Genomic DNA, 24,787 nt, shown 5'->3' with positions numbered 1-24,787 from the left:
GACATTTAAAAATGGCGGTGCCTGAGAAGATGCAAATGAAGCCTGGGATATTTAAATCCCGGGCTTCATTTGCATCTTTGAATGCCTACATTAGCCACCCTAGTTCGAACTAGGGGGCTAGTATAGACATACCCTAAGACTTCTGGCCTTCCTCCCTTTTTATTATACAAAAGGATGCTTTTTTAAATGATTCCTAGGACACAAGCATCCCATCCACAAAATGGGACAATTAACCATCCTCCTGCCAAGCTGAAAGTGTAGTACTGCCAAAATAGAACCAATGTATTGTGGGACAAATTCCAGTGCAATGGTGGTTATTTTTGCTGTCAGCATTGCAGACTGTAATGTTGTGCTAAGGAAATCAGGACTCACTGCATGAAACAGCTTCATTGAGAAGTTAATTGTATAGCTGAGCAAATAAAAATCATAAGGGAATTTAAGCAATTGACTACCAAGAAGAATTGATCACACTAAGGAGTTAACTCCCTTAGCACTTGGATTAAAATGCTAGGGACTTGGTAATGAAATGTGTTTGTATTGAAATGCTTCACTAGGGAGAAGTTTACTTACTAATGAAGTAAAACCACTTCACTAGGTCATTAGCTCCATCAATAGAACCACAGCACAGGGGAATTAGCTCCCTTGCTGCTGACATGGAGCAGCATCACTAGGAAGTTTACTCCCTCAGGGGTGTAATTCAGCATCTGCAGTGGTGACGGAACAGGTTTACAGCCATATGAAAGCTGTGCACTGGCTCATTACTGAAATTGAACTATTGTATTGTGAACTTTCTACATTTCCAACTTCGAAACTTAACTCCATCAATACTACACTAATCGGAGGATTACTCTTTCATAAACTAGTTTAAAAGTCTCAGAGGGTAGCCATGTTAGTCTGTAACTTTAAAAACAACGAGTAGTCCCATGGAACTGTTTAGACTAAGAAAAATATATATAGTATAATGAGCTTTCATGGGCAAAGTCCACTTCTTCAGTTGAGTTTGAGTTGAAAAATAGGGGGGGACTCAGAATTTATAACAGAAAAAGAAGGGAATAGAATTGTAGTGCAGATTATAAGCTAAATTGAACTTCTCATATGAAAATTAAAATCTGGGTCCAGATTGATCCTGAAGGAAAGAGGTACAGCTCACACATAAATCCCTAGCCTAAAGTCAGTGGTTACATAAATAGCGATGAAAGTTATATATCAGGTATAAGTTAGAGAAATACAGATCTACATTGCAAAGAAAATTGCACCAACTTTCCATTCAACAGGTGTAGAAAATTAGGATATGTCTACACACCAAAGTTATTTTGAAATAACAGCGGTTATTTCTAAATAACTTTACTAGCGTGTACACAGCCAAACTGGTATTTCAAAATTAATTTGAAATAGCGGAGCGCTTATTTTGAATTTGGTAATCCTCATTCCACGAGGAATTCCACCAAATTCGAAATAGCTATTTCAAAATAAGTGTGCTATAGAGACTCATATCAAAATAGGGGGCCTCCAGCCTTACCAGGGTGCCCTGGTGGCCACTCCAGCCTCAACCAAGAACACTCCTCTCCCTCCTCCCCTCCCCGGAGCCCTTAGAGGGGTTGACTCTGGCCACAGTGCCTGTGCCAGCTCTAAGGCTGCCAGACTAGAGCCAGCAATCACTGCCCTTGACCCAGTGGCCCCAAAACTTGAGCCAGAAAGCCATTGGCACCCAGCCCTCCACCGCTTCCCAGGAGCAGTCTGCCAGCTCCCAGGTGCCTGACAGAGTCCGGAGAAGGTGGGCGCCTTCCTGGTCCAGGCTGGAGATCATGGACCTTATTCAGGTTTGGAGGGGATGCCCCCAACGTCCATGATCTCCTCACTAGATGGAGGAATGTGGCTGTCTATGGCAGGATAGCTGCCAGCCTGGCCATCAAAGGCCACATGTGAACCCAGGAGCAGGCTTGCATGAAAATCAAGTTGGTCCGGCGAGACCCCCAACCCTGAGCCCTGATCTTCCCCTCCCCTCTCTTCCCCTCTTCTTCCCCTTGCTTCTGCCTTCCAGCTCCCTTCTTCTAGGTTTCCCCCTCCCCTCTCCCACCCTCTCTTTTCCCCTCTCCTGCTTCCTTTCCCCAGACTCACGAGAGTTTCGTTCCCTACCTCCCCCCCAGTTTTGTTAAATAAAGAGAGTTTGTGTTCATGAAAATACATGTATTTAATTTGACATCAGGAAGGGAGGTTAGGGACGGGTAAGTGGAAGGACGTGAGGGAGGAATGAGGCACAAGCCCCCAGTGGGGCAGACAAAGGAGGCTTTTAGTGCTCCTCAGGGTGGAAGCTCTCTCGCAGGGCCTCCTGGATACTGACAGCCCCCCAATGGACCTCCCGGATGGCAGCCTGAAGAAAGCGTAGCAAGGCTTGCAGCAACACATCCATGAGAAGCACCATGGTGTCCAGGGGCAGCTCTGGCTCCATGTTGCAGAGTGCTATGGTGTCCCGAGTAAGGGCAATCAGAGCACGCAGAGACAAAATGCTTTGCTGTCCCTTATCGAGGTAGTCAAGCAAGTATGGAAAGCTGAGAATCGGCTGTCCAGGGGGGATCCCTTTAAGCACAGCCTCAGGCAGCAGCCACACAAGTAACTCCTGACCTGATGCCCTGCCGGACCTGGTTCCGGCCAGCCTTACATGTGATTCAGAGTCCAGTCAGTGTGAACGCGCTATTTTGAAATAGCAAAACACTATTTCGAAATGCATTTTGTGTGTATACACATTATTTCGAATAACTATTTCAAAATAAGATATTTCAAAATAACACTGCAGTGTAGATATACCCTTCGTGTGTTTATTCACAGGAAGAGCAACTAACAAGAATGTGTGAGATTAAGTGAGAAATTCAATATCCACTGATTTTAAGTTCTTAGAAGTAGGGGTCTTAAGCAAGATTCTGTTTTCAGTTATGCTGGTAAAAATCTGCAATGTCTCAAAGGTTTTCACCAACATACGTGTATCAGAATTTAAGCCTCAAATTACATTTCTTATTGGTAATTAACTCAGTCTGGTCTACACTGAAAAATTAGATCAACATAATTACATTGCTCAGAACTGTGAAAAAACTTTGCACCCACCCTGTGCCCTGGTCAACACTAGGGAGTTATTTTGAAATAACTCACTTTATTTCAAAATAGCAAACAATGTCTACACTATCAACCCCATTATTTCAAAATAACAGGGCACTTATTTCAAAATAACTCCTGCTTTCCACGAGGAATAGCGCTTATTTTGAAATACGGTAGTATGGATGTTTCATTGCTGCTATTTCGAAATAATTACTCCCCAGAGTCATTCAGATTAATTACTCCTCAGTGCTTCCTGGGGCTCTAAGTTGAGGTAGCATGTCCACATTAAGGGAGCCTGCCTCAAACTAATTTCAAGGCTTCCCTGTAGTGTGGACACACTATTTTGATTTTGTTATTTTGGAAGTTATTATTTCAAAATAAGTTCTTTCAAAATAATTTCTTAATGCAGACATGCCCTGTGTGATCTTCTTAGGTTGACCTAAGCCCCACTGTAGATGCAGCTAGGTCAACAGCTGAATTATTCCATTAACTGCCACTTCCTTCAGAGGTGAATTAACTACATTGATGGAAAAAAAACCCTTCTGTTGCTGTAAACATATCTACACTGGGCTTCTCAAACGTTTTATTTCTGAGGCCCTGCCAACATGCTATAAAAACTTCACAGTTCACCAATGCCACAACTGTTTTTCTCCATATAAAAGCCAGGCTCAGCTTTAAGGAGTTGGACGCAAGGCAATTGCCTGGGTCCGCACACCACAAGGAGCATTGGGAAGCTAAGATGCTCAGGCTTTGGCTTCAGCCCCAAGTGCTGGAGCTCAGGGCTGTGGGCTGCAATCCTACATGGTGAGGCTTCAGCTTTTGGCCTTAGGTTCTATTGAGTCTAATGCTGGCCATTCTTGGTGGACCCCTCTGAAATCTGCTTGCAGCCCCCAAGAGTTTTTGAGCAAAAAAAAAAAAAAAAGCTGCGCTGGGGGAAAATAGGTTCTAGTACACCGTCCTATGGAAGCTTTTTTTGTTTTGTTTTTTTGTTAACAACTTTGCCCTGGCTCTTCACTCTAACTAAGTCTAGACTGCAAGCCTCTTTTGAAAGCAGACCCGGCATTTCAGGAAGTGTGCAAGCAGTTTGAGGAGGGAGAGAGCAGCATGCTCTAACCCAGTCCCCCTCCCCTTCTCCAGAGCCAGGCACCCAGCCCCCATGCTTTACCCCAATCCCCCTCCCATTCCCCAAAGCCAGGCATACGTATCCCCAACCCAATCCTCTCTCCCCCGCTCTAACCTCACACAGCACTGGGGCATGTGTGCTGAGCGGCTGGCTTTAAGTATGAGCTGGCTAGGATGCTGTGCGCAACCCAATCCCCCTCCCCTTCCCTTCCCCAGAGCCAACACTTCCCCTCCCTGCTGTAACCCAATCCCCCTCCCCTCCAACCTTATGCTCAGGTCTTGGAGCCAGAGCCACTGCACTGCATCCGGGACACCATGCGCACCATCCCCCCTACCCAATTCCCCTCCCCTTCTCCAGAGCTAGGCATCTCTCCCGCCCCTCCAACTTTATGGCCGGGTCTTAGAGCTGCTGTCCTCTGCCGCTGCCTGTATTCAGCGGCCGGCTGCTAGCATGTGCAGGCTGGGATGCTGTGTGAGACCCGGCCAGCACGTGCAGGATATGACGTAGTGCGCTGGGGGCTGTGAGCGGAATGCTGTGGGCTGTGAGCATGCATGCGGCTCACAGTGGCCTGGCCGTGAGAGCAGCTGACCTGAGCAGTTCCAGATTCCATCCCGGTTCCTTCAGGAGCTGCAACTTTTTGCTTGCGACTTGCGAGCCTCACGTTGGCCATCCCTGCTGTAGGTAGACATACCGAAGGTCAGATCTTTGGTAGTAGGAATCTTCTATGTTATAATAGGGTTAAATTACTGAAAGTGGGAACTATCTGGTTGTGTTACAAGAGCATCCAAAACTAAAGAGAAATATTTTATAAGGCTTAAGGAGCAGTTAGTCTCCAAATTCTCATGGATTTTTGGTGAGTTGGGCACTTAACAGCCCTTTTTGTCTTTGAAAAATCTCCCCACAAATGTCTGTGCTGGGTAAAACTAGCAAGTCAACAGAGCTCTGCAGAGTAACTTGTACTTAAATAGCAGTATACATGGATATTTGCAGGTACATACAGAATTAAAAAAAAAAAGACTCTCAAAGCACTAAGGCCCAGATCCACAAGGTACTTAGGCACTTAAGCCTGGGATTTATATGTTTAAATCCCTGGGGGGATGTCTACACTACAAAGTTAATTCGAACTAACAGACATTAGTTAGAATTAACTTTGATAGGCGCTACACATACAAACCACTAGTTCGAACTTAATTCAAAGTAGCGGAGCGCTTAATTTGAACTAGGTAAACCTCATTCTACGAGGACTAACACCTAGTTCGAATTAAGTAGTTTGAATTAAGGGCAGTGTAGCCACTTAATTCGAACTAGTGGGAGGCTAGCCCTTCCCAGCTTTCCCCGGTGGCCACTCTGGGCACCACCAGGGAAAATCTTCTGCCCCCCTCCCGGCCCCGGAGCCCTTAAAAGGGCACGGTCTGGCTATGGTGCCCGTGCCAGGTGCAACCCTGCCAGCACCCAGCCAGCAGGCCCTGCACCTGGCACGGCACGAGCCAGCCACCCGCTGCCACCCAGCCCTCCGCCTCATCCTGGGACCAAGCTGGTGGCTCCTGGGAGCCTGCCTGGTGCTGCAAGAGGTGGGCACCCACCTGGTCTAGTGCGGAGATCGTGGACCTCATCCACGACCTCCACACTAGGCACAGGAAAGTGGCCGTCTAGGGCAGGATAGCTGCCAGCCTGGCCACCCAGGAGCAGATTTGCATGAAAATCAAGGGGGTCCAGTGAGATCCCCTACCCTGAGCCATGAGCTTAGAACGGCCGTACTGGGTCAGACCAAAGGTCCATCTAGCCCATTAGCCTGTCTGCCGACAGCGGCCAACACCAGCTACCCTGTAGGGGAGGGACCGAAGACAATGACCAAGCCATTTGTCTCATGCCACCCATCTCCAGCCTTCCACAAACAGAGGCCAGGGACACCATTTCTATCCCCTGGCTAATACCACTCCATGGACCCAGCCTCCATGAATTGGTCCTGCCTTGAGGGCGGGGGGCTGGACTCAATGACCGCTCGAGGTCCCTTCCAGTCCTATAATTCTATGATTCTATGAATTTATCTAACTTCTCTTTAAACTCTGTTATAGTTCTAGCCTTCACAGCCTTCTGCACCAAGGAGTTCCACAGGTTGACTATTTGCTTTGTGAAGAAGAACTTTCTGTTATTGGTTTGAAGCCTGTTACCCATTCATTTCATTTGGTGACCTCTAGTCCTTCTATTATGGGAACTAATGAAGAACTTTTCTTTATGCACCCTCTCCACGCCACTCATGCTTTTATAGACCTCTATCATATCCCCCCCCCCAGTCTCCTCTTTTCTAAACTGAAAAGTCCCAGTCTCTTTAGCCTCTCTTCATATGGGACCTGTTCCAAACCCCTGATCATTTGAGTTGCCCTCTCCTCTTCCACCCTCTCTCGTCCCCTCTCCCACCTCCTTTTCCCAGTCTCCCCGAGTTTTGTTCAATAAAGAGAGTTTCTATTTTTGAACACACGTGTCCTTTATTTTGTACATCAGGAAGGGGGGCTAGGGAGGGATAAGTGGAAGGAGGTGAGAGAGGAATGGGGCACGAGCCCCCGATGGGGAGGACTGGGGTGGCCTTGCGGGCTCCTCGGGGTGGAAGCTCTCCTGCAGCTCCCCCCGATTGGAGACCCTCCCCCCCTGGATGGCAGCCTGCGGCAAGTGCAGCCGGACTGATGGCCGAGTGCTGTGATGTGCCCAGTGTGGGCATTCAGGGCACTCCAAGCCAGGACTGCTTTGCTGTCCCTCATCGAGTTAGACAAGTGACAGGGGAACCCCTGAGAACTATCTGTCTGCGGTGGGGGTCGGGTCCCTTTAAGCACAGCCCTTGGCTAGCCTGAGACAGCAGCTCCACGCTTTAAGTCCTAACCTGATGTCCTGCCGGCACTGCTTCTGGCCATCCTTAACCTCGGTTTAGGGTCCACTCAATGTGGACATGCTAGTTCGAATTAACAAAATGCTAATTCGAACTAGTTTTTAGGTCTAGATGCACTAATTCAAATTAAGTTAGTTCGAATTAGTGCTGTAGTGTAGACATACAGTGGGTTAGGTTCCACTGCAATTCACAAGACTCCCAGGAAATGTGTACACTACAATGTTATTTCAAAATAACAAGGTGAGCATCCATACAGCAAGCCCATTATTTCAAAATTATTTTGAAATATCAGGCTTCTTATTCTGGAATAATAAACCCTCATTTCACAAGGAATAATTCCTATTTCAAAATTTCAAAATAGTGATAGTGTAGACACTTCACTGCTGCTATTTCAAAATAGGTCCTCCCCAGGGCCATTCAAAGTAATTACTCCCCAGTGCTTCCTGGGGCTCTAAACTGAGGTAGTGCATCCACCTTAGGGGAGCCTGCCTCAGACTAATTTCGAGGTTTCCCTGTAGTGTGGACGTGCTATTTCAAAATAGTTATTTTGGGAGCTATTATTCCAAAAATAACTTACTTTGAAATAGTCTTGTAGTGTAGCCATATCCCTAGTGAGCTCTGTAAACCCCTAAATTCACTTGTCACCTACATTTTTAGGGTAAAAGGTCCCGCAGCATCTAAGGTCAGACGTATACTACAGAGTTAGGTCAACATAAGACAGCATATATTGATCTAACTCTTTAAGCATTTATACTGCAGTGTTGCTCCAGCCAATGTAAGTCCCTCACTAATAAATCCATGGCCAGAAGAGGCATAGTACTTAGGTCAATGTAGATAGGGCAGTGTAGTGTCAGTGTAGGCTCTGTCTAGACTGGCAAGTTTTTCTGCAAAAGCACTTGCTTTTGCGCAAAAACTTGCCAGCTGTCTACACTGGCCGCTTGAATTTCTGCAAGAACACTGACAATCTAATGTAATATTGTCAGTGTTCTTGCGCAAATACTATGCTGCTCCCGCTCAGGAAAAAGCCATCATGCGCAAATGCTTTTGCGCAAGAGGGCCAGTGTAGACAGCTAAAAACTGTTTTGAGCAAAAAAGCCACGATGGTGAATATGGCGATCAGGGCTTTCTTGCGCAAAACCACATCTAGATTGGCACGGACGCTTTTCCGCAAAAAGTGTTTTTGCGGAAAAGCATCCATGCCAATCTAGATGCTCTTTTCCTCAAATGCTTTTAATGGAAAAACTTTTCTGTTAAAAGCATTTGCGGAAAATCATGCCAGTCTAGACGCAGCTTGTGGGTATGTCTAGACTACATGGCTCCATTAACGGAGCCATGTTAACTAGTTTACCCAGAAGAGACAAAGAAGCAGGGATTTAAATAATCCTTGCTTAATTAAAATAAACATGGCCGCCGCACTGTGCGGATGATCAGCTGATCCGGCACAGCGTGGTAGTCTAGACGTGGATCGGTCGGCTGAGGAAGCCTTTTCTGACTGATCCCTTAAGCCTCGTGAAACTAGCTACGCTCCCTGCTCTCCCAGCCAGCCAACAACTAACTCATACTCACAGCCACTGCTCACCGCACTCAGAGAGTCCCGCCTCCTGCTTTGTCTTGCTTCCAGGCCCCAGGAGTTATTTGCTATCACCTGGTCCTCAGGATATGACTTCCACAATGAGTCATGCCCAGCCTCCCCCTTCTCCTCCAGATAGTGCTGCAGTGCCCAGAGAAACTGAGGCATGCACACACACAGAGTCACTCCAGAACAGCACAGGACGGTAGAATCACATAAAGTACAACAAAGCAAACAGTGAATACAAAACCAAAGTCAATACAGCGGGCTACAAGAGTGGCCAAATTCTCTACCACGTCACACTTACCTCTCACCATAGTGTTCTAGTCAAGACATCAGAGCAAAAGTCAAATTAAGATACGCAGCTTCAACTGCATCAACTACGTAGCTGAAGTTGAAATAGCTTACCTTGGATTTTGGCACTGTCTACACAGCAGGAAGTCAAAGGAAGAACACTTACTTTGACTTCCCTTACTTCTGGTAAAATGAGGATTACAGGAGTTAGAGTAAGAAGTCCTCCAGCTCAACATTATTTTGAAATAACGCTGCTATGTAGATGTACCCTGAGCTATGGGAAATTCTGATGTAGAAAATCTCCCTTGATCTTTCTTGTTGAAGCTGTTCCATTGTGGATAAATAATTAAGAACAATTAGAGTAGATGGGGTTGAATCTGGGTCTACCACCTTCTCACTGGTTGCCACATCCACTAGGAAATACAATCATTCTCAGGGTACGTCTAAACTACATGCCTCCGTCGACGGAGGCATGTAGATTAGCCAGATCGGTAGAGGGAAATGAAGCCGCGATTAAAATAATCGCGGCTTCATTTAAATTTAAATGGCTGCCCCGCTCTGCCGATCAGCTGTTTGTCGGCAGATCGGGGCAGTCTGGACGCGACGCGCCGACAAAGAAGCCTTTCTTGATCGGCACAGGTAAGCCTCGTGAAACCAGGCTCGAATTAATGCATCCCGGCGTGCACTTTCACTTTCGAAACAGCTGTTCAGTGGAGTAATGGGCCAGCGAGATCATGCTAATGAAGCGCGGGATAATTAAATCCCCGCTTCATTAGCAATTTTGGTTGCCTACATTTGCATCCCTAGTTCGAACTCGGGTGCAAGTGTAGACGTACCCTCTGAGAATGGTTATCCAGCCAGTTATGCACCCACCTTATAGTAGCCCCATCTAAGTTTATTGCCTAGTTTATTGATAAGAATATCATGTGAGTCCATATCAAATGCCTTACTAAAGTCTAGGTATACCACGTCCACTGCTTCTCCCTTATCCACAAGACTCGTTACCCTATCAAAGAAAGCTATCTGATTGGTTTGACATGATTTGTTCTTTACAAATCCATGCCGGCTGTTCCCTATCATCTTATTATCTTCCAAGTGTTTGCAGATGATTTTCTTAATTACTTGCTCCATTATCTTTCCTGGCACAGAAGTTAAACTGACTGCTCTGTAGTTTCCTTGGTTGTTCTTATTTCCCTTTTTATAGATGGGCACTATATTTGCCCTATTCCAGTCTTCTGGAATCTCTCCTGTCTTCCATGATTTTCCAAAGATGATAGCTAAAGGTTCAGATACCTCCATCAGCTCCTTGAGTATTTTAGGATGCTTTTCATCAGGCCCTGGTGACTTGCAGGCATCTAACTTTTCTAGGTGATTTTTAACTTGTTATTTTTTTTTATTTTATCATCTAAACCTACCCCCTTCCCACTAGCATTCACTATGTTAGGCATTCCTTTATCAGACTTCTCAGTGAAGACCAAAACAAAGAAGTCACTAAGCATCTCTGCCATTTCCAAGTTTCCTGTTACTGTTTCTCCCTCCTCACTGAGCAATGGGCCTATCCTGTCCTTGGTCTTCCTCTTGCTTCTAATACATTTATAGAATGTCTTCTTGTTTCCCTTTATGCCTGTAGCTAGTCTGAACTCATTTTGCACCACATGGTGGCGGTTTGCCAGAATTAACCCCTAACAGGCCACCAGCACTTACCTGAACGGCCACAGGTCGACCAACAATCATAGCTTCTGTTGGCCACAGATCACTGTTCCCATCCAATGGGAACAGCAGGAAATGGAACGGAGTGGGACACCACTTCTTGCAGCTCCCATTGGTCAGGAACAATGATCCGCAGCCAACAGGCCAAATGGTACCTGTAGCCGTGTACGTAAATATCGCAGTGGGCACCCACCAGAAGCTAACCCTGCAGACTTGATCTAGTCCATAGGCTGGTATTTGCCCACTCCTGCTCTAACTACTGGATTAAGGTGGGATGTAATGGCACTTCCTCCTCTAGTTGTGATGTGGCAGGCACCTAATTTATTCTCAGAAGAAACAGCTTATGAATAAGCCACTTGACTCCAAGAAAGAGTTTCCTTGTTGTGGATCACTAACAGAGATAGGTATCTCCCTGCAGTCCACACTTAAGTGTGTATATGGGGAGGAGGGGCACCTTAGGACACACCCCTTTCATCACCATCTCCTGTTGGCTACTTTAGACAGCTCCCTGCCTAGAGTATACATTATTAGGTGCCTGTCTCTCCCCATTCGTTGTATAAGGAACCTAAGCATTCAAAGTGAGGTTTTGTGGAATATATCATTGTTCCTATACTTTTTAGATGCCTAAAAGTTGGGTACCTAGAAAAGTCCATGTCTAAACAACCTTTCTGTGCAGGCAGAGCCAGGAAGACAGAATACCACTAGTTTGGGAATAAGAAGTATGTTAGCATAAGTTCAGCACTTTTGTTATAATACTAACTACCATATACAAGATTCATAGAATCATAGAATAATAGGACTGGAAGGGACCTCAAGAGGTCATTGAGTCCAGCCCCCCGCCCTCAAGGCAGGACCAAGCTCCATCTACACCATCCCTGACAGATGTCTATCTAACCTGTTCTTAAATATCTCCAGAGAGGGAGATTCCACCACCTCCCTTGGCAATTTATTCCAATATTTGACCACCCTGACAGTTAGGAATTTTTTCCTAATGTCCAATCTAAACCTCCCCTGCTGCACTTTAAGCCCATTACTCCTTGTCCTGTCCTCAGTAACCAAGAGGAACAAATTTTCTCCTTCCTCCTTGTGACACCCTTTTAGATATTTGAAAACCGCTATCATGTCCCCCCTTAATCTTCTTTTTTCCAAACTAAACAAGCCCAGTTCATGAAGCCTGGCTTCCTAGGTCATGTTCTCTAAACCTTTAATCATTCTTGTCGCTCTTCTCTGTACCCTTTCCAATTTCTCCACATCTTTCTTGAAATGTGGCGCCCAGAACTGGACACAGTACACCAGCTGAGGCCTAACTAGTGCAGAGTAGAGCGGCAGAATGACTTCACGAGTTTTGCTTACAACACACCTGTTGATACAACCTAGAATCATATTTGCTTTTTTTGCAACAGCATCACACTGTTGACTCATATTCAACTTGTGGTCCACTATGACCCCTAGATCCCTTTCCACCATGCTCCTTCCTAGACAGTCGCTTCCCATCTTGTATGTATGGAACTGATTGTTCCTTCCTAAGTGGAGCACTTTGCATTTCTCTTTATTAAACCTCATCCTGTTTACCTCTGACCATTTCTCTAACTTGCTAAGGTCATTTTGAATTATGTCCCTATCCTCCAAAGAAGTTGCAACCCCACCCAGTTTGGTATCATCTGCAAACTTAATAAGCGTACTCTCTATCCCAATATCTACATCATTGATGAAGATATTGAACAGTACGGGTCCCAAAACAGACCCTTGCGGAACTCCACTTGTTATCCCTTTCCAGCAGGATTTAGAACCATTAACAACAACTCTCTGACTACGGTTATCCAGCCAGTTATGCACCCACCTTATCGTGGCCCTATCTAAGTTATATTTGCCTAGTTTATCAATAATTCAATTAATGTTAAATATTTTAAACTGAGTATATTCAGAAATATATATCTAGCACCTTTCCTGAAAGGATTTCAAAGCATTCTGTTCATTAATTAAGCCTTATAACACACTTTTTAGTCAGATATGTGAGCCATTATTTAGATGTGGAATACCAAGACCCAGGAAGGCTAAATGACTTGCTCAAGACAATGCAGCATATAGCAGCAACAACTGAGATAAGAAGCCAGGAGTACGGATTCCCAGTCCCTTGGTTTATTCAGTACACCATCTGTCTAAAAAGCTAAATTGAATAGACTGGGAATTAGATGCCCCAGTGCCAAGAAAAAGAACTTGCACTGGAAATTAACTAATACTTTCCTAGACAAAACAAATGACACTATGAACTCATGCTTTTGCAGCTGGAAGAAAGCACTTTTCCGTGAGATTTGTTGCAGTTCATACTCTCTTTGCAGTTGAGGTGTCAGAAATTGTTGCACTAGCTTTAAAGAAAACCCATTTTAAAACTCAAATTTATGATTTGGCAAAGGGTTAAGACCACTGCACAAGAAATCAATCCTCTTCATGTCTAGGGCGAGAGGAAAACCATTCTCATTGGAACTAGAAGTGAACCCATAAGAACGGCCTCTTTGGGAAAATACATTGCATTGCAATACTGTATTATGAATTGTGAGCAACCACAATCCTACTATTGTATTTCTAATCATAAAGCTCTTGTAAAGTGTAAAAATAACATTGTTTAATTCAATTACAGGTTATTTCACAGACCATCTTGTTTCCTTTCAGCATGGCTGAAAGACATTAATACATGCTAGACCACAAGGGAGATTTGACTTAGTAAAGTCACTCTAGAAAATAACCCGAACAAGCTTGTCCAGAACAAAGCTGCCTCTCACCCATCTCCGCAAGAAATGAACCTTTCTCTTTCATTTATTTGAGTTCCCCTTAGTAAGCTGACAGGCCTACTGTAGTTGGTTGCTAGGCAACTGCAAAAGCAGTGATGTTTATACCATTAGGTATTAATTATTGTCATGTTTTTTGGCGTAGAAAGTTTTGAAAATATGTAATTAAACACGTCATAAGAAGTAATTTTACATTCTGACAAACAAGTACTATTAATCTTTAGGAAATTCAGAATTCTACAAATTGTGCTAAGTTGACGGACTATATCCAGCTTAACATTTTTTTCCTTTTGTCATGCTAGCTTTTGTAATTGCAGCAGGAGAGTGGGAATAATAATATGAATACACCATTTTAAAAATTGAGTCATAAATACAATATTGTATCCTTGCGTTGCCTGATGAAGGCATACATGTTTAAAATGATCTTTGGTTAGGTCAAGGTAGAAGCTGGGTATAAATATATACCTTTATATTTACATTTTAAAAGCTACAAAATTAGATGTGTATAGTAAGTGCATGCTGCAAAATAAGGAATAATAACAACACAACTGCAACTGCCCTCAATAGCATTGTATAGAATATTGTAAAACATACCATTTTTGTGACTGGATTACCTCTGAAAAAAAATTCTGTCCTATATATTCTTTTTTTACCATTAGACATAAAGGGTCACATTTTTTTTTCCAGGAACACCTGTATAAAGCCAAGGTAATCCTACTGAAATCAGTGCAGTTAGCCCAGATTTACACAGTGTAACTGAGAACAGAATTTGGTTAATGGAAAGAAGAATGGAATTTGAAAATAACCATGTTGCTACAAGAGGTTAGCAGCATATTGAATATTGTAGTAAAGGGATGAAGCCAAAAGTTTAGGTAGCCAGTGTACCCAGAAAACTGTACCTTCACCACTTAAACTGAGTGCCCAAATATATATTACATTATATCCACTATATATTTGAGAGAGTTTATGTGTCTGTCCATCCATGAATCTGTTTGTTCAAGAACTCCTCCTAAATGGTAAACACTAGGACCACTAAATTTGTTATGCAGCTTCCTCTTATCATAACTTAAAACAAGGTCAGGGTTTTGTTGGGCTAAAGGTAATAGGATGTGCCGAGAATGTGATTGTTTCTCATAAAATGAAAAGGGAGGGTTCTGCTAGGAGGGACAGTTATACTCTATACTGACCACAGGGAGGCAGCAAATGGCCAGAGATAGGAACTGGGACAGCTATTTCCCCCTTGTGGTAGCAGGGGCAGGCGTGAAGAAAGAGACATCTATCTCATATATGTTTCCCTGTGCTGCACATTCTGATTCTTCATGGCCTGGTAACTTGTGTACATTTACATCTGTGCAAAGTGAGCATTACATGCTACCAAATCAGAAAGAGCATACGGACACTGACTTTGCACAAGTGTAAATGCTACACTAGATATAAGGTGCTAGTGACCAAACCCTTTAATTGTTTCTCTGCTGTGCTGCCCTGGGATGGGTTTGCTGGCAGCAAACTATATCAAGGAAAAGCATACCTGATGCACCTACACAGAGTACTTCTGCACTTCGGGTATTAGTCAGTATGGGTATGTCTAGACTGCATCCTTCTGTTGGCAGAGGGATGCAGATTAGGCAGGTCGACATTGCAAATGAAGCGGGGATTTAAATATCCCATGCAGGAGGCATAAGGGATCTGTCAAAAAAGGCTTTCTTTCTCGACAGATCCTCCTCTAGACCGCTGCTTTTTGCAGACAAAGTGCTGAGTTGGCAAAAACGGAGGCCATCTTTATGTAAATTAAGCACAGGATATTTAAATCCCCACTTCATTTGCAATGTCAACATGCCTAATATGCATCCCTCTGTTGACAGAGGGATGCAGTCTAGACATACCCTATGACTGGTACCTGCTGCTCTATGTGCCCACAGATCTGGGTAGCAGGGAAATGATTTGTGAGCAATAAGAGCAGGATTGGGAGGATCAGGAAAAAAATGGAACCTCCAATTGTTCAAGGACAAGACAATTGGGACTTTCAAGACATTCAGATTAAGTAGGGCCTGTCTCCATAAAAGGTTCAGGTCTGCCTCCCAGACAGTTAAAAGATGACTTGGCTGTTCCAAAGCATTGCTTTGTCTTCACACATCACAATGCTATTTGGTAGACAAATCATGAGATGAACTACAGTTTGTTCTCCAATTAAGGGTGAAAGATCCATGGAATATGCTGCTCCATGATCTCAACTATGATGGACATATTCCCATTGTCCTGGCTTTCCAAGGACCTTGCCTTAATCTATCACATATGCTTTTCAAGGAAGTGGTATTTTCAGGAAATTTGTAAAGTAATGTACATAACTTGATGAGAGATTCTTCCATATACATACAATACATTCAGAGACAAGTTCTCATACTTAAATCAGAATTCTTGGAAAGGAAAACTAATATTCAAGATGAAATGCCATAACAAATTGGAGTTCATGTGTGCCCTTTGACGGATAAAATCAGAATTGCTCAAATTTGTGTCATAGACCCTATTCTTCTAACAGATAATAAAAGTTTTCTTTAGCTCAGAAGATTGCGGCCAGTGCTTTTAAACCTGGGGGCTTTGCTGTCACCATCAAGTTCTTAGGAGCTCACAATGTAGCACAGTGATGATAACCATGAATTCCAACATGACCAAAGAACTGTTATAATATTAAAGCTTTGGTTAAATGTTCTGGGATAGCAAAAGCTATGGTTCAGCCAGGAGAAATGGGCAGATGTGAATCAAACAACTGTTATATTGTGACATAGGCTAATTCATTACTGCTCACCACTAACGCTAGGTGTACACTGCTTTTTTTTTTTTTTTTGGAAGAGGCTTTTCTGACATTTGGCCACTCTTGACTGTGCCAAATATCAGGAAAAAACACTCTTTCGGAAGCCACCTTATTTGAGGAATACAGGGATTTCTGAAAGAGCACATTTGCTCTTCCGCAAAGAAAGCAGAAGATCAAACACATTCCCTGGACATGGAACAGTTTTTCCAGAATACCTCTAGTGTCCTGGAAAAACTGTGTAGTCTAAACATAGCCTAATTCATGAATCTTTATCAAAGTTCCCTTATTTCTCTCTCTCTCTCTCTCTCTCTCTCTCTCTCTCATGCATTTGACCTACAGGTTCATCTTTTCTGGTAACTGTGTTTCCAAAGCACCAATGAGAAAAGGAAAATAAATGCTTTAGACATTTGCTATTTATATTTTCCCTGGAAAAGATTTCTTTGAAATCTTTTAGCATATGCAGTTGTTTGACATGGAGCACAGAGCTTATAATCATGCTTAATGCATTTACTTTGGTACATTTTCCCCTCATTTACATTTTTTCAATTGAGGTGAGTCAATTAGTTTTATTATTATTATTACTATTATTATTGTACATCTCTTTGATCAGAAACATTTGCAAATTGGCCATTGCCTTTAATTCTGCCTGTTAATTACAACTTCCATACTTTTTCTGCTCCGATGTCTATCTCTACAGTGTCTTTCTCCCTAATCAAGTCTTCTCAGTAATGTATTGTCTTGGGCAATTTTATCTTTTTTGTGAATGGGTCCATATGTAACTTAGCACTAACATGGTGTAGGTCTGTGGCTAATGAGGCCCAGATCTTTAACTCCAGCAAAATAAGGGGAACGATATTAGCAGCTGAGGATCTAGTCTCAAGGCTGTGCCTTGTTTAAGTAAAACACAGAGCTCTCCATTTAAAAACAAAATAAAAATCCTATCAGGAAATTCCAGCTTAGTGTTCTACATTGAGAGTTTAATCTACTTGTCCCCCGGTAGGTTTGCAAGGGGTTATATAATTACTGAACAATACAAGCCATTCTTACCCAGTAATTAGTCAATGTGATTGCAGCCTAGATGGTATCACTAGTCCAAAGAACTGAATGAAACTCAAATGCTGCTGGCAGGCCCCATGCTTTAATATGCTCAAAGATCTTGTATCCTGAGGATGCTGATTTATGGGGCACTTCAAATAGGTTTTACTGGATACATCTTTGGCAAAACTGTTGGTACTATGTGTGGCATGAGAAGAATTGAGATGGAGAGAGAGAAAGAATTCACCGGAAGGTCAGTTTTCAGCACAAATAAGCCTCTCTAGGGTTTCAGCCTATTTTTAGCATGGTTTCTGGTTAACTAAAATAATGGAATTTTGGCAAGTAGCCTTTGGCTGCATCCCCTCTATGCAGGGACATGTCAGACTTCCAATTGTGCAAACAAGACCAAGTCATCTGTATGTCCTCATCTTCCACCTTATCCCCAAGCAGCATGTTCTGACCTCTTCTTACCAACATGACTATAGCATTTCTTCTAAGGCTTCTCTGTAACCTTCAGCACCTTATTCCTATGACTTCATATAGTGCACCAACTTTCCCACTTCCTCTGCTGATCATAGTCAGTATCAAGGTGGTGATGGAAATGTAGCCGTGTTAGTCTGGTGTAGCTGAAACAAAATACAGGACTATGTAGCACTTTAAAGACTAACAAGATGGTTTATTAGATGATGAGCTTTCGTGGGCCAGACCCACTTCCTCAGATCAAATAATGGAAGAAAATAGTCACAACCATATATACCAAAGGATACAATTAAAAAAAGGCAATTTTTTAAATTGTATCCTTTGGTATATATGGTTGTGACTATTTTCTTCCACTATTTGATCTGAGGAAGTGGGTCTGGCCCACGAAAGCTCATCATCTAATAAACCATCTTGTTAGTCTTTAAAGTGCTACATAGTCCTGTATTTTGTTTCAGTATCAAGGTGGTACTTCTAAGAAGGTGTTCTCAATAAATTGCTCTTAGATAGATAATCATGTTTTCTCCTGCTATGCATCTCACCAAAGTCAACAAGTATCCTTCCCTTTGAGGATTCAATACAATGATTTTACCTCAGTACACTTGAGAACCAAAATCTTCTTAAAAACAAGACTTAAAAGAAAGAGAAAACCAAATTAAAATAAAAGCTGAGAACATTTCTAGTTTTATACTTGAGCAGAGTTAAACTAGGTAAACACATCTTGGATTACTTGTAGTAATGGAAAATAAGCTTATGTTTCTAGAGTATGGTCTGCCTTAATCTAACATCTATCCCTTTTGTTACTCAGACTCTCAGGGTATGTCTACACGAGCCCCCGAGTTCGAACTAGGGAGGCTAATGTAGGCATTCGAAGTTGCAAATCAAGCCTGGGATTTAAATATCTTGTGCTTGATTTGCATTTTCCTGGACGGTTGCTATTTTTGAAATTTACAAGTCTGCAGAGGCAGGGAATCAGCACTGGCTCAGCATGTCTGCATGGTTTGGGGGAAGGTGCAGGGAAATTGATCTCAGCTGGGTTGCAGAGTGGGGAGGTCCGGGGAGCTGGGCTGGGTTGTTGGGTGAGGTGTGTGTGTGTGTGGAGCTCAGAGCTCAATTTGGCTGCAGGAGGAGGAAGGTGCCGGAAACCGTGGCTAGACTCAAGGGGAGTGAGGGGCAGGGAATCACCTCTTGGCTCAGCAGTTTTGTGGGGCTTGGAGGAAGTGCAGGGAAACGGGGCTCAGCTGTGCTGTGGGGGAGGCATGCAGGGAACCAGTGCAGGGCTCAACTGGGCTGAGGTGGATGGGGGAGGGCATGCAGAACAGACGGGCAGTTCAGCTGGGCTGTGAGGGGCTGCAGGGAACTGGTGCTGCGCTCCCTTCGATTGTGGGGGATGGTTTTGGGGGAGGTGCAGGGAACCAGCCGGGGTGGGCAGCTCAGTTGGGTTGCAGGGGATAGAGGTGCAAAGAAGCCTAGTGGGGACAGGGGACGGGGTGAGGACGGGACCAGGAGCCCTGAAATGACCTCCCCTGAAACAAAAATTCCTCATCTGGGACCAGTCAGGTCCAGAGGATGCCAGATCAGGGAGGTCCAACTCCTACCCAAGTCCGCTCCTTGCATTCTTCCTCGTAGCCTGACACCCTATCCCCAATCTGCTCCTGCTCCCTCCCTCTGGCCAGACACCCTACATCCAGCCTGCTTCTGCACCCTACCTACCACTCAGACCTTGCCCCCTTCTGCCCCCCACCTCCTTCCCAGATCCTGCACCTGATCCCTATCCCGCTCTTTGGCAGCCCTGCCATCCACCCTAGCATCTAGCACCGCTCTGGCCCCAGCACCTTGCCTCACACCCCAAGACTCAGCACCACCCTAGCCCTGGCCCCAGCACCCTGCCATCCACGCTAGCACCCAGCAGCACCCTGTTCCTTGTCCCAGCACCCTGCCAGTCACCCAAGTGCCCAGCAGGACCATGTCCCTGACCCCAGCACCCTGCCACCTGCCTGCCCCAGCACCTTGCCCCAGCACCCTGCCACCTGAGCCAGCATCCTTCCACCCAGCAGCACTCTCTCCCCAGCCCCAGCACCCACTAGCACTCTGTCCCCTACCCCACCAGCACATCTGGGACCACATTAGTGAGGCTTGGGGTTTTTTGGAGGGTTTTTTTTTTTTTGCATCTCACTTGTGTGGCCCCAACTGACTTTTCTGTGGGTCAGTGACCTTTGACTCAAAACAGGTTCCTCACCCCTCTCATATATAAAGACAATGCTAAAATCTTTTGAGTTTGACATATTTTATTTAAAAATGAAGTCTGGCCAACAAGACCCCAATAGGGACCAAACTCCCATTTCACTGCAGCATCATAACACTCCTGCACCACCTGACCCCAAATCTGAGCCTATCATGCACAGGAACCCCATGTCCTGAGCCTCTTACATCCCCACACTCCTGCATCCCCACATCCTCAGTCTTCTGCCACAACATTCCTCCACCATCCACACATCACAAATCTGTGTCCTGAGCCCATCATACTCACAACTTTCTTGCCCTGAGTCCCTCACATATCCAGCCCAAACTCCTGCACCCTCATATCGACAAGCCCTGGCTTGCTCAGCACCCCAACCTTCCACCTGAGCCCAACACTCCCCAGCCTGGAGCCCCCCCCCCCCCCCCCCCCGCTAGCCAACAGCCCCTTCTCCTGCATCCAAATTCCCTCCCAGAGCGTGTACTTCTCACCCCTTCCCACACCCAAATCCCTCATTCCCATCCCACACCTCACTCTCACTAGGTTGAGACAGGTATAAGGGCTGGTGATAGCAAGTGATGGAGAGGAGGGGAACAGAGCAGATGAGTCCTCATGGAAGGGAGGTGGGGGGGGTCTCAGGGAAGGAATGTGATTTTCATGAATTGGTGGGTCCCTCTCTCCTCCCGCTCCCCACCCCCCCCCCTTTTTTTTTTTGCTTGACAAACCTAGGGGTTCATTGAAATTCTGAAAAGGGTTCCTTGGCCAAATAAAATTGGGAAACACTGTCCTAGACCATTTCAATTCCTGTTTCCTGTTCCAATATTACATTTTATCCTGCCAAATAAGCAGCTTCTTTTCCACAATGTCCACCTTTGGCGTGTTAAGTTTCAGGGTTGTTATCTTCTTGAAACCAGTTCCTATTGTTTTCAAAGATACAAGTTTTCTTTACTCTACATAAATCTTAACGTTAATCATACTCTATGCCAAACATCAACTGTGGAAAATTAAGCTTATGTGTCACAACCAAATCATACATGTTCCACAGTTAAGTGCTACTATTGTCTTAATTACCTTGTTCCTATTAGCAGTGGCTGACTGGTTAGTTATATTGCCTTTTGATCTCATAGTTACACTATCATTATCCCAGTTATATGGAATAAATTACAGGTTGGACTTCCCTGGTCTGGCACCCTTGGGACCTGAGTTGTCTTGAACAAGGGAGTTTTCTGGATATCCCACCGCCACCAGATCCTTTGGGATATCAGTCCCAGCTGCTGGGCTCCCCTCCCAGCCCTGTCTACTGGGATCCTCTCCCGGCCAGGGCTGCGCTCCTTCCCACTCCAGCCCCACTGCTGCCAGCCCCAGCTGGGGCTGCATTTCTCGCCCTGCTGGCCCCACTCCCGCCAGCCTGGACACAGCTGCACTTCTCACCGTGCTGGTGCAGGCTGTGCTTCCAGTCACCAGCCTGGCAAGGGCTCTTAGCTGCCAGACCTGCTGCCACTGTCCAGGGCCTTGCTCCTAACCCAGGCCACCCTTGCTCCCAACCAGGCTCTTTAGTCCAGCAATATCCGTGGTCCTGCCGGACCCACAGATGTTGCTTGACCAGAGAGTGCTGGATTTCAGAGGTTCGACCTGTAGTAATAACAGCAGTAGTCCTATTTAAAGTTAACTTAGGTCTATCTTCACTCTCCAGTCCTGGGTAGGGCCAGGTATGTCACTTAACAGTACTATGCAATGAGTGTGCCAGAGAAATAAAGACATGGCAATGGATTATTACAACATTATCAGTGCATGTTTCTCTATAGAGGTATGTCTAAACTACATGGCTCCATCGACGAAGCCATGCAGAATTGTTTGTTCGGCAAAGGGAAATGAAGCGCGATTTAAATAATTGCGGCTTCATTTAAATTTAAATGGCTGCCGCGCTGAGCCAACAAACAGCTGATCAGCTGTTTATCGGCTCAGCATGCTAGTCTGGACGCTCCCCTGCCGACATGAAAGCCCTTTATCGACCTTCCCGGTAAACCTCATCCTATGAGGCATAACGTGGATGTTAATAAAGCGCTTTCAGGTCGGCGCGGGAGTGTCCAGACTAGCACGCTGAGCCGACAAACAGCTGATCAGCTGTTTGTCAGCTCAGTGCAGCAGCCATTTAAATTTAAACAAAGCCGCGATTATTTAAATCGCGGCTTCATTTCCCTTTGCCGATCAGCCTAATTTACATGGCTCCATTGATGGAGCCATGTAGTTTAGACACACCCTAGCAGTCACTTTGACTACAACATCTTCTCCCAGTTAATTTTCCCTGACAACTTGTCACTCACTACCTGTTTATCTCACAAGAAATTGCAATTTATTTACTTTTTAAAAAAGATTAATTAGTCAACATTTTTAACTGTATTAAAGGATGATCTTATTTTCCCTGGGCTTAAGGCGGCACACAATACTCTGTTTGGGGAACAGCGTGTTCTTAGTATTTACTGATTAGTGATCAGTCTAGCTGCATTGCAGTCAATTACAAAGAAATATCAAGGTAAACATTTTCCCACATCTTTGGGGATAGTCACATGCTACTCCAAATATCTAGAAGACAATAAGAGTCAAATAAAGTAACTCCAGTTGAAGAAGACACTTTTGAAAACAGATGCCTGCTTCAGCATGCATTCGTGACCAAAAGATTGTAGAGAGGACAGAAGATCCTACTCTAGTTACCAAATGCTAAAAAACAAAAGTTCTTTGAATGTTATTGATATGGACTATTTGTGGAGCATCTTCGTTATATAGAATTTGTAAAATTCAGGTATTTGATTTATTGCTACCCACTCTAAATTAGATCAATAAATCAGACTTGTCTTGCACTATAAGCATGTTATGTTAAATATTGGTAGTAAGAACCTAAGTAACCCAACAAATCTGGAACAACAACAAAGAATTTGCTGCAGCCTTTCTAAGCCTCCTGGATTTTTTCCTAAGCCATAATGTTGCTTGAAAGTTTCATAATACTTCATGTTTTGTGGAACTGGTGTTCTGATTTTTTTTTCTTGCAACTTCTTATGTTTGTTTCTAGGGTCTGAACTCCTTGTACAAACTCTTTCTAGCTTTCTTTCTACCTATTTTCTTAATTAAAGTGTTTACTTACATTCTGTTTTCTAAACATATTGACACTTTAATAAACAGGAACATAGTTCAACTTGTCAGTCTTTTCTAAACATTCTGGCAATTTTAGAAAATGCTTCAGTCTGGTTGGCTGCATATAATTATAATGACCTACATGATGCAGGAATGAAAGAAATGCCATTGAAAATAATGTGTTCTTTGATGAAAATAAACCAAGTTTGACACAAAATGAACCCACACAATTGGCACCAAAAACGCTGCAGAATCAACATGTTCTATGACAACATTCAAAATGCTGATCTGCTGAAGATCTGCCTAGCATTTGTAGGTGCAGTAGGGTAGACATGCCCCTAGCTATGAAAGAATCACAGATGTACCCTTGTACATAAGACCTCTAAAATACCCTATAAACCTCAGAAATTTCAACTGTTACTGTATGAATGGGACCTTAAAAATTTGGATGTTGAAATTATAGTCACATTTCTGTATTTATTGCAGATCTACCACCACACAGCAACAATGGTAAAACAGTACTTACTATTGCTACATAGGACTAGCTTACTTACTTTCTACTTAACCTTTCCTTTACTAGATGAAACTACTGTATTAACTTATGTTGAAATTCCCTCTGAGACCTATTCCATTCATCTTATCCAGAACACCTCATCCAGTTCTAGGAGAACACTTTTTCCAGTTCTCTGGAATCCAAAAACTTGGTTTGAATCCAGGCTCATCATTGAGGTGTCTTTATTGACATTTCATAAAGTTACACTTGGGCTACATCTAGACTGGCATGATTTTCTGGAAATGCTTTTAACGGAAAAGTTTTCTGTTAAAAGCATTTTTGGAACAGAGCGTCTAGATTGGCACAGACGCTTTTCCGCAAAAACACTTTTTGCGGAAAAGCGTCCGTGCCAATCTAGACACGCTTTTCCGCAAAAAAGCCCTGATCGCCATTTTCGCGATCAGGGCTTTTTTGTGGAAAACAAATCTGAGCTGTCTACACTGGCCCTTTTGTGCAAAAGTTTTGCGCAAAAGGACTTGTGCCCGAATAGGAGCAGCATAGTATTTCCGTAAGAAGCACTGATTTCTTACATGAGATCGTCAGTGCTTTTGCGGAAATTCAAGCAGCCAGTGTAGACGGCTGGCAAGTTTTTCTGGAAAAGCGGCTGTTTTTCTGGAAAAACTGGCCAGTCTAGACACAGCCTTGAGGTGTAGTGGGATGGATTATGCAGCACAACTCCAAAGTACATAATTATAAATCAGATTACATACATATTCTAAAACACATTCACATTACATTGTTTCAGAGGCTTTTTGAAGGGATTACCAATTTTGGGAACCAGTCTCTGGTTAGATCATGAACTATCCATACACTACAAAATGTGTTAGTAACCAAAGCTGCAGCTGCAAGCTTATCACACATTATCTTCTCACTCTTTCTTTATCCACTAGCTACATATTACTTACAAGGCCACTTGTGAATTCATGCTTTGTCCATTGTTAACCTTTATTTCCTCACTTCTGTGTTCTTTCCTTGTTCAGGCAAGGCCTACAGCTTACTGTGATATGAACCAGGGCCTTGATATTAGACCAACACATTGAAATTAGAAACAGGATTTAAAACCTCTCTCATTGCCTTCTGAATGACATTAT

At 44.0% G+C, this 24,787-nt stretch overlaps 1 long non-coding RNA gene across 1 annotated transcript in view; it reads right to left on the bottom strand.

Annotated features, from left to right (window-relative positions):
* Positions 1 to 24,787, bottom strand: part of LOC112545693 (uncharacterized) — a 54,187-nt gene that overhangs the window by 6,067 nt on the left and 23,333 nt on the right. The window contains exon 2 of the long non-coding RNA XR_003089232.2: positions 4,803 to 4,888. This is a non-coding gene — a long non-coding RNA (uncharacterized LOC112545693). The remainder of the gene's footprint in view (positions 1 to 4,802; positions 4,889 to 24,787) is intronic.

This window comes from Pelodiscus sinensis, chromosome 1 (genome assembly GCF_049634645.1).
Source record: "Pelodiscus sinensis isolate JC-2024 chromosome 1, ASM4963464v1, whole genome shotgun sequence".
Taxonomy (NCBI): domain Eukaryota; kingdom Metazoa; phylum Chordata; order Testudines; family Trionychidae; genus Pelodiscus; species Pelodiscus sinensis.
Note: the sequence above shows the minus strand (reverse complement) of the source record. Positions and strands in the feature narration are given on the sequence as shown.